This window comes from Triticum dicoccoides, chromosome 3B, assembly GCF_002162155.2.
Source record: "Triticum dicoccoides isolate Atlit2015 ecotype Zavitan chromosome 3B, WEW_v2.0, whole genome shotgun sequence".
Taxonomy (NCBI): Eukaryota; Viridiplantae; Streptophyta; class Magnoliopsida; order Poales; family Poaceae; genus Triticum; species Triticum dicoccoides.
The window spans coordinates 851,679,701-851,689,822 of record NC_041385.1 but is presented as its reverse complement, the minus strand read 5'-3'; the positions used below and the strand labels follow the sequence as shown (position 1 = coordinate 851,689,822).

The following is a 10,122-nucleotide window of genomic DNA, read 5'->3' as shown; positions in this document are numbered from 1 at the left end:
CACCGCCACCTCGCCGACCCCGCCGCCCGTCGCCGTTGGCCGCTGCCCGAAGCTCCCCGCCGCCTCCTCGCTCGCCGGGCTTCGGCGCTGCCCGCGCACCTCCGCCGTCGCCCCCATGCGCCGCCCCTCGCCAGCTTGCTCTGCCCCGCGGTCGGATCCGTCCTCCCCCGGCTTCCCCGACCTCTCCCTCGACTTCGGCCGCCATCCCCTTCATCTCCGGCGAGCTTCCGGCGAGATCCGCCGCCACCTCGCCCGCGTTGACTTTTTCCTCGAGGTAGTTTTTGACTAAGTCCCCGGATATGTTGTTATTTTTATGCCCTATTCATCGCATCATAACTCCATGCATACTGCTCCGTTTCGTGTGTGTAATATATTAAAATGTTTATTGAGAGATGTTATACATTTCATTCCATTGTGACATGCTTGTTTGAGGTCCTCTTGATGCCCGAATAATCGTTGCAAGAGTGTTATATGATGTTAACTGCTGTCTATTAACAGAACTTGATGTTTTGTCATTTTTGTTGCATTTGATGTGTGCCTCTTATGAGCTTGACGTCTACATGTATTTTGAACTATATCATGCAATATTTACATAGGTGCAATCCATGTATTTTTGTGAGTCTTGTAGTGAGTGCATCGAGCTTGTTAAGTAGGGTACTGGATGTTGCTGTTTTGCTAGGCTGAATCTGATATATCATGATGCTATGTAAACCTTCTGCCACAAGTCATTCTATGCATAATCTGGAGATGTTCACTAAGGATGTTTTGTTACACATGTCCTTCTCTATCCAACCATGCCCCTGGTTGCATTTATAGCCTGTTGTATCTTGTTGTAATCTTGCTCTTAAATTGCTAAATAATGTTGTTATCAGCCTGTTAACATTAGGTTCAGTTTTGCCATGTGTTTTGCTAGTGATCCATGCATCCTATGAACTTGTTCCTGCCATGCTTAGCTTCATAAACATGTATTATTATTGTTGGTTACCTTGTCATTCCATGTATTTCTCTTTGGTGAGTGGTACAAGCTCACCAACATGCCTACTTATTATTGGTCCTGCCATGTATGAATCTGTCATATTGCTTGCCATGTTTGCATGGAATCTACCATGTTTTTTGTTAATCTTTGGAATAAGTTCAGTAAGGGACTTTTGTTCTATGCAATTAGTAGATTCATTCCATACCTTTTTTTGTCATGATAAATTCCTGTAGCATGTCGTTTGATAGCTCTAAACATTGCAACCTGATGTTATTTTTGTTAAGCCTGAAACTGTTATTATTTTCAATCTTGCAATGTCTTTTTGAGCATGTTCTTGTGTTTTCTGGAGATAGCCCAGTGTTCATATTTTGTCATGCTTTACCTGTACATCATGCCCATGCCTTTTATTTTCACATTGACATGCTGTAGCAAATTGTTTTGATGCTTGCTAGATGCCTAGTTGCTGTTTTTGACAGCTTGTACTTTAAACTTGTAGAGTGTACGTGTTGAACCGTTGCTCCGTTTTGAGTGTGCTATATATGAAACTTGCTTGATTTTGCTAGTAGTTTCATCTTATCATGTTGCATCCTTGTTTGGTGTGTATGCTTGATGTTTGAATGCATTTTGCATCAATGCCATGTTTAACTTGTTTTGCTCATATCTTCTAGGCCGTAGCTACGAACTAAATGAACTTTATATGTAACTTGACTAGAATTTCGTGTAGATCATCTTGGTGCATCTTAACTTGCTGTTTAACAACTTGAATATAAGGGTTATTCAGATCTGGACCAATTTCGATATTTGCATATGAGGACTTACCGGATTTGTTATATGTTGTTTCCGGCCTCATTTAAATTTGTCTTGATGTGTTGCTCTTATTTGCATCATCTCTTGCCATGAGTAGCTTAATATAGTCTTGTCTTGCATCATACTTGGTTGAGCATCATGTCTTGTATATGTGTGCTGTGTTTACCATGTTATGTGCTTCTTCTCGATAGTTCCCGTTTCATTGCGATCGTGAAGATTCGTTCGTCTACGCTTGGTTCGTCTTCGTGGCTTCATCTTCTTCATGAACTCGTTCTTCTTCCTTGCGGGATTTCAGGCAAGATGACCGTCACCTTGGATCTCACTACTATCATTGCTATGCTAGTTGCTTCGTTCTATCGCTATGCTGCGCTACCTATCACTTGTTCTTCAAGCCTCCCAAATTGCCATGTTAGCCTCTAACTTTTACACCCTTCCTAGCAAAGCATTGTTTGGCTATGTTACCGCTTTGCTCAGCCACTCTTATAGCATTGTTAGTTGCAGGTGAAGTTGAAGATTGCTCCATGGTGGACAGGATTATGTTTGGATATGACAATATCTCTTATTTAATTAATGCATCTATATACTTGGTAAAGGATGGAAGACTCGGCCTTATGCCTGGTGTTTTGTTCCACTCTTGCCACCCTAGTTTCCGTCATATCGGTGTTATGTTCCTTGATTTTGCGTTTCTTACACGGTTGGGTGATTTATGGGACCCCCTTGACAGTTCGCTTTGAATAAAACTCCTCCAGCAATGCCCAACGTTGGTTTTACCATTTTCCTCACCACCACCTATACCTTTCCCTTGGGTCGGCCAACCCAAGGGTCATCTTTATTTAGCCCCCTACCCGGGCCAGTGCTTCTCTAAGTGCTGGTCCGAACCAGAGCCACTTGTAGCGCCACCTCAAGGAAACTTGAGGTCTGGTTTTAGTTGTACGTAGTGTTCATCCGGTGTTGCCCTGAGAACGAGATATGTGCAGCTCCTATCGGGATGTCGGCGCATCGGGCGGTCTTGCTGGTCTTGTTCTACCATTGTCGAAATGTCTTGTAAACCGGGATTCCGAGACTGATCGGGTCTTCCTGGGAGAAGGAATATCCTTCGTTGACCGTGAGAGCTTGTGATGGGCTAAGTTGGGACACCCCTGCAGGGTATAAACTATCGAGAGCCGTGCCCGCGGTTATGCAGCAGATGAGAATTTGTTAATGTCCGGTTATAGAGAACTTGACACCAGATTCGTATTAAAAAGCATTAACCGCGTGTGTAGCCGTGATGGTCTCTTCTCGGCGGAGTCCGGGAAGTGAACACGGCTTTGGGTTATGTTTGACGTAAGTAGGAGTTCAGGATCACTTCTTGAGCATTGATAGCTTCACGATCATTCCTTTGCTTCTCTTCTCACTCTTATTTGCGTATGTTAGCCACCGTATATGCTTAGTCGCGGCTGCAACCTCACCACTTTACCTCTTCCTTTTTCATTAAGCTTTGCTAGTCTTGATACCCATGGTAATGGGATTGCTGAGTCCTCGTGGCTCACAGATTACTACAACAACAGTTGCATGTACAGGTTATGCGATGATCATGACGCGAGAGCGATGTTTACTTGTTTTGGAGTTCTTCTTCTGCTTCTTCTTCGATCAGGGGATAGGTTCCAGGCCGGCAGCCTGGGGTAGCAGGGTGGATGTCTTTTGAGTTTTTGTTTGTGTTTTTCCGTAGTCGGATGGTGCTCTGATGTAAGATGATGTTGTATTCGTGTGGCATTGTATACCTTTTGTATGTATCCCCATCTATTATGTAATGTTGATGTAATGATATCCACCTTGCAAAAGCGTATCAATATGCTGTTATATCCTTGGTGAGACCTTCGAATCTCTTTAGGATAGTATCGCATATTGGGCGTGATAGGATACCCTGCATGTTAAGAGAAATCAAGTAGTGGGGTGCTCTTATTTAGATATAGTAGATAACATCTCTTACAATCCCTAATATCTAAAATCCATTTCAATTTTCACATGGTATTCTCCCTTCTCATTTCTGACGTGGTCAAGAAAGAATCCCGTCAAATTCTCTTAATTGCTGGAATGCAATCATCTGGTATGAGTTCATCCCGCATCTGCGGCATCTAATTTAAAGAAGGTGGTCAATACATATATATGAATGAAATTCAAGACAAATGATGGTAATAATATAAAATTGTGGATATTATTGTTTACGTACTTCATATCGTTTTGCAGAGTAGCCCTGGAACACTTTTAGTGTCCGAATATCATTGTCCAATACATGAATCTTTACCTCTCGACCACTTCGAAACTCCTCGTCATGTTCGTGATCTCATCCGGAACTCCGAACAACATTCAGCTACCAAATCACATAACTCATATAATACAAAATCATTATCGAACGTTAAGCGTGCGGACTCTATGCGTTCAAGAACTATGTAGACATGACCGAGACACCTCTCCGGTCCATAACCAATAGCGGAACCTGAATGCTCATATTGACTCCTACAAATTCTATGAAGATCTTTATCGGTCGAGTCGTTATGACAGAAAGAAACTCGTCAGCCAGTGTAGCATCGCCGGCTCCTCGCCCGCGCGCCACGTCGGCGTGTGTCCGGACCTGTTCTTTGTTGGCTTTCGATTGCTAGACCAAATTGCCCAAGATTTCACACACGTAGTGCAAAGCTACCAAGCAAACAAGCTAGCAGCTTGATTGATTTTGCATGCAACGGTACACACACGTAGCGACCTGAATGAATCGATTTACGTTGGCGCCCTTGACGGAACACTTGCGTAACTTGCCGAACGTGGACGGAGAAACACTAAATCGATGGATTGCCAAAGGCACGTATTCGAGCCTTTGCTCTTGCTTTTGTATTGCTTTGCTTTTTCATTGTTACAAGGTAATGGATCTGTTAATCCAACCAATAGTGAAGAACTCATTCTTTTACACATCGCTACCCATCTGTACCTACACGGGCGGCGCTACACATGGTCAAATTTCATATGTAAGTTGCCGGCGCTACCCGCATCAGCCCCTTGTACGTGTCATAATGGTCTTTTACACTATGCCTGGCGCTACACTATGGCCGACGCGTACATAATGCAGGTCAAATTTCATATGTGTAGAAAATTAGAATTCTTCTTTACTTGCAATGTATTTAGATAAAAAAAATGTAAGTCAACGACGTATACTAACTCATCTGTACCTACACGGGCGGCGCTACACATGGTGCAATGAGCAGATAAATGCAACTGTTGTGAAACTTGACTGTGTGCTGATCAATGATGAGTGGGAGTGCATGATGCCAAACTGCTTGCTGCAAGCCCTTCCATTAGAGATGTCAGATCATTGCCCATTGCTGCTAAATTGTGATGTATCATGTATACACTCCCACGCTTTCCGGTTCGAGAATCATTGGGTAAGGTCGTAAGGATGCAAGGGTTCCAGGAGATAGTTCAATCTGCTTGGCAGGGGTGTAGCCCGGGATCGGATCCGGTATGCAAGTGCTATCTAGATAACACATGGACGCCTTTTTATGTAGGTGCTATCTATCAAATATGACCGGTCGTCTCAGGAAGAATTTCCATTATTTAAAGAAAAAACATGGAGGATTTTGTTCCTTAAAACTAATTTTCCAAAATGCTACAACCAGAAATTTCAATGCATTACACAATTGTGTGGCAAACTGTTACACATGAAATTTGCCACTTAGAACCATACAGTTTACCATTAGGAACTACTACAGCAAAAGACAAACGCAGCATAACATCCCAACTCTACAAGATAACTGAGAGTACATACACAGGAGCAGATACTCCCAACGATTATAATAAGCTATAAAAAGATTGTTTCCTATTATTGGGAAAAAGTACATAAAATCAGGCGATCGAGCATATAAGAAATTTCACTGAAAATTTATAAACAACAAAGTATTTGAACTCATGAATGGATTTAGTGGATTCAGTGGTCGATTTATTGAAGATGCAAGGATAAATTCAAGTATTACCATTTGACAACTATTCATGTGTCAGGAAGCTGAGCAATCTGATGTCAATCTTACCATGGGTTATACCAGTAGTATGGCCCTGCAAATGCTAGGAGAGGTTCACAAATTTAAGCATCAATCAGAATGGGCATGACTGGTTGCTACTTACATATCATAGGCCAAAGAGTTCAGAACCTCTCCGGTCCAATTTCGACCATCACATGTAACGGAAAACAGTAGAGGGGACATAAAAAAGGCCTTGCCATTAACAGCCATGAAATAAGATAAAAAAAACAGGTTTGTGGTAACATTCCAATCTGATGCACAAGAAATCCGAATAAAGCATCACCAAATAGAGAAATGGTTGGTTCTTTAGTCCCATGCATGAACATTTGTACACTTTCAAGTTTTTGGATCAACAACACTAAATAAATAGAGCAGCTAACGAAACAATCATTATGTTATAAAAGCATTTCTCATGTCTTCTGTTATTAGGTCCATACAGGATAGTATTAGGCCAAAAAAGTGAAAGAGTGTAATGAGAAGGTCTAGCAACTAAGATCCTAGATCTGTAGAGTCAACTCACAGAAAAGGGAGCCAAACAGGGAAACCCATCACCCATCAGGGACAAATATTCCTTGACCCATCCTTTAGATACCAATGTCGGAATTGATATATATATTATAACAATTTCCTTTAAACTTCAGTTTTTGTACATGAGCTCCTTTACTGTTGGCTTCGTCATATTTTATCCCTAGTTACATAATATAAGGAACACTTTCTCACAAGATGCCATGTATGCAACAAAAAGGAAACGAAGTACGTACTATTATGCATCTGAACCATATTGACTACTAATGTGACCAGTGTTGATAAATCTGGAAAGGTTGCAACTTGCTCGGAAATTCAAAGGGCATCATAACAAGCTTGTAGGTCGGGTGCACACACTCTCGAAGGCGACCAGGGAGAGTTTGATGCAGGTGATGTTGTCGTCGGCGTTGCCCTACCGCAGAAGCTCCACCACGTGTCGCTAGTTATCACACATGACCTCAAGGATCTGCAACACATCAAGACGCAACATATACTCAAATCAGTAAATTGCAGACCAGGAGCCCACACGAGCGACCTCAAGAATAGTATGCATATCCAGTTCGGGTGGATCTAACTTTCAGAATGCTAAATATCTGAAAGGTCACTAATACGAAGTTCACCAGGCTTGGGAGCACCTGATACTTTCCCCATCAATCAAACATGTATCAAGTGACTGAGTTCCAAATCATCTTATCACTTACAAAGAACTCTGTCATGTAACTAAATACCACATACCAAAGATGGCCATATGGGCACAGGCACAAGCAAGGGTGAAGGCACCGTTGTTGATGCCCCCATCAAGCTTGAAGTTGTGGAACGGGTAAACTCTGCTCCTCAACACTTGACACACCAACATATCTGCTAAACAATCAGCACCTGTTTCTCTAATGGGATAATGTCATTTTTGTTGAGACTATATGTTCTTCCTCATGGTCCTGGGATACTATGCCCAAAGGAATTTCAACTTCTGACCATGCCGTGACAAAAAGAGTGATGGGGAATTAGATGCATCAGACAGGAAGGGAAGAAGAGTGTCGTACCTTGTAAGGGAAGAGCAACAAATGATAAGTCGCTGGCGGGCTTGGAGGAGGACCAGAGCACACTGTCTTCTCCACTCCTTCACAAGGTTGTGCCTCACCCTCCCCGAAAAAACGACCTGCTTACTCCCCTTTAATAGTAGAGATTAAACTGTTGATTATTCCAAAGAGTAATAACCATAATTAAAAATACTAACAAGAAGGAAAAACAACAAAAATAATCTTATATAATGCATTGCATACCTGGTTGACATGGAGGGGTTGGCAAGACCAGACTGAGAACTGTCATATTTAATTTTCACTCATATAAAACCTATAGGCTAAAAAGTAATAAGATAATACATCATGTCGAAAATAAATTGACAAATCATGTTAATTTCAAAAGGGAGCATCGTCAATACAATATGAACATTTGCATTTGCGCTCTCCATATGAATGACTGGCATGCCATAGAACGTCCATCAAACTTTGGTAATTATATTCAACCATTTTCAAATAAAGCACATTGTTATTGTAAGGAATTTATTATTAATGTGAGGTTCCATTGGATAAATCAATCTGACAACAGTCAGAAAGATGTTTAGAATGCGTAGCCTGTATTAAGTAACAATATAACTTCCAGCACATAGTAGTGGGCTAGTTGATGAAATAACCGGACCAAACTACATGGAGATTAGACATAATTCAGAAGTGTTATTAGACGTGGTCAAAATTCAAGAAGGCCAATCTTCGCATTCGTTTAATCATTTTGAAGGTAATTCTCCGCTACATCAATCCAGTTGCGCTAATAGAAGCCCATATATAAAAATAATGTTATGGATTAATAATTTAATTTGCAAAGGACAAAAAAATGTTATTACCATTTTTCGGTGTTGAACACAACTAAATGGTAAACAATCCACCAAGTCCTTGCCACGGATAACATACCTATAGTCTACTTTCCACCCCTACTTTACCAGGTTCGCCTCCCCATGGTATCCCCCTCCTCGGAAGGTCCCTGCTCCAATATAATGCATGAATACACTCCATCCAAAACCTACATACATAAGAAAAACACCCATTGTAGAATTCCTCAGGGATCCACTTAAGTTGTGAATCAGTCCGCCAAGCAAAAGGAATTAACTGATGAAGGGGCAAGGGAAATCACCTATGATGAATGGCAAGTTTGAAAATGAGAATCATGACCAGGGGCGTAATCTTCAACTGCAATGATTACCTGAGATCCTCCAGAATAATTTAGTGCGTAACCAAGCTCATATGGATCCTGCAAGGAACATTGAGAAATATTTGAGCACAAAAAGGGAGTCAAAGAGTGGCAGACCGTAAGGAACAGAAAATGATAAACAACACAATAGCAGAGGAAAAACATAGAAATGTATAGCTTTTTTATATCACTACTAAACCTGAGATCATCTTAGAAGTGAAGGAACTAAATAATTACAGTACAATAGGCGCATCAACGACAATCAATCTGTAGTTTTAGTAATACATTCTTGATTAATAGACAGAAGCACAATTAACAATATGAAGTGCTCATGAAACTAATACTCAATGGACTGCACACTGATCACTGTCCACCTCATTTTGAGTTCTATCCACCGCATTTTGAGTTGGTTACCCAACTCTTTCACACTGAGTTGCAAAAACTCCAAAATATACGACCAAGAATAACAGACCTGAAAAGTTGTGTTTAAGGGGAAACTTCAGAGCAGATAAAAGCAGTCTCAAACACCTTGTCCTTTTTAGTTGACCAACTCTTTGGGAAGTAAATGTCCTGGTTGTAAGAAGGAACGCATAGAAAACATATTTGCAGCGAAAAGTGATTCAATATATGAGCAATTAGGACAAGATTAGTGCTTTGGGAATTCAGAGAGTTGTCCTCCGTAATCATCCTTATGATAACATGCTTTGGGAATTAGGCAAGCTCGGGATTCTGTGGAGATGTTCGATAACATGCTTCTAGAAAGCGTCATGTTACACCACCCCCATCCTAGACACCATAGTACGTTGTGAGGTTGACTCATGCACCACATTTGCCACCTGGTCTGGCCGCCCTGCAGGGCCGGTCCTGAGATTTCGGGGGCCCGGGGCGAAAACTAATATGGGGCCCCTCATCGCCCCTCATATATATGTTTGCATATATCAATATCAAAGGTTGAGATTGCTAAGTGACCTCCCACCCGGTATATGTATGTATGTAGTAACCGATCAAAAAATGTATGTATGTAGTATTATAATACACATCAATTTAGGACGTAATATTCAATGCACTAAAATAATTTCTACAAAACATCTTAATGTTGATTCAAATAACAAATAGAATCATAAACACTTACTTGATTCTTAACATCAGTACTGCCAACTCGTCGAAGTGCCCCTATTACTCTTGATAAAATTTATCCATAGTTCCTCTCTGTAATTATATTAACTCATCCATAAGCCTATTTTCCTTTTTCTTGCTCATTACCAAATCGATACTTTCCAGATGATATAATATCAGGCAGTGCTAAAACACAACAATTACAAAATCTGTTGAGCTAAAATAATCTAATTGCCAACATACATGTAGTGACAATAGTTAGTGAATTAGTGATTAATAGTATACCTAGGAGATCCGGCCGGTGAAGCAAATAGGGCTGATTGGTGAACTGGTGTGATCGACTGCTTGATACACATATCATAGGTGGAAGGAGCTTTGTGGCAGTAAAACAAAAGGAGTCCTGGAGCAATC

General features: G+C 41.1%; 1 long non-coding RNA gene across 1 annotated transcript; it reads right to left on the bottom strand.

Moving 5' to 3' along the window:
- Positions 1-8,325: 8,325 nt before the first annotated feature.
- Positions 8,326-9,698, bottom strand: LOC119282677. Its single transcript, XR_005138827.1, has 3 exons — positions 9,068-9,698; positions 8,539-8,655; positions 8,326-8,427 (listed from the first exon to the last, which is right to left on the bottom strand). It is a non-coding gene; the product is annotated as an uncharacterized LOC119282677 (long non-coding RNA).
- Positions 9,699-10,122: the final 424 nt, after the last annotated feature.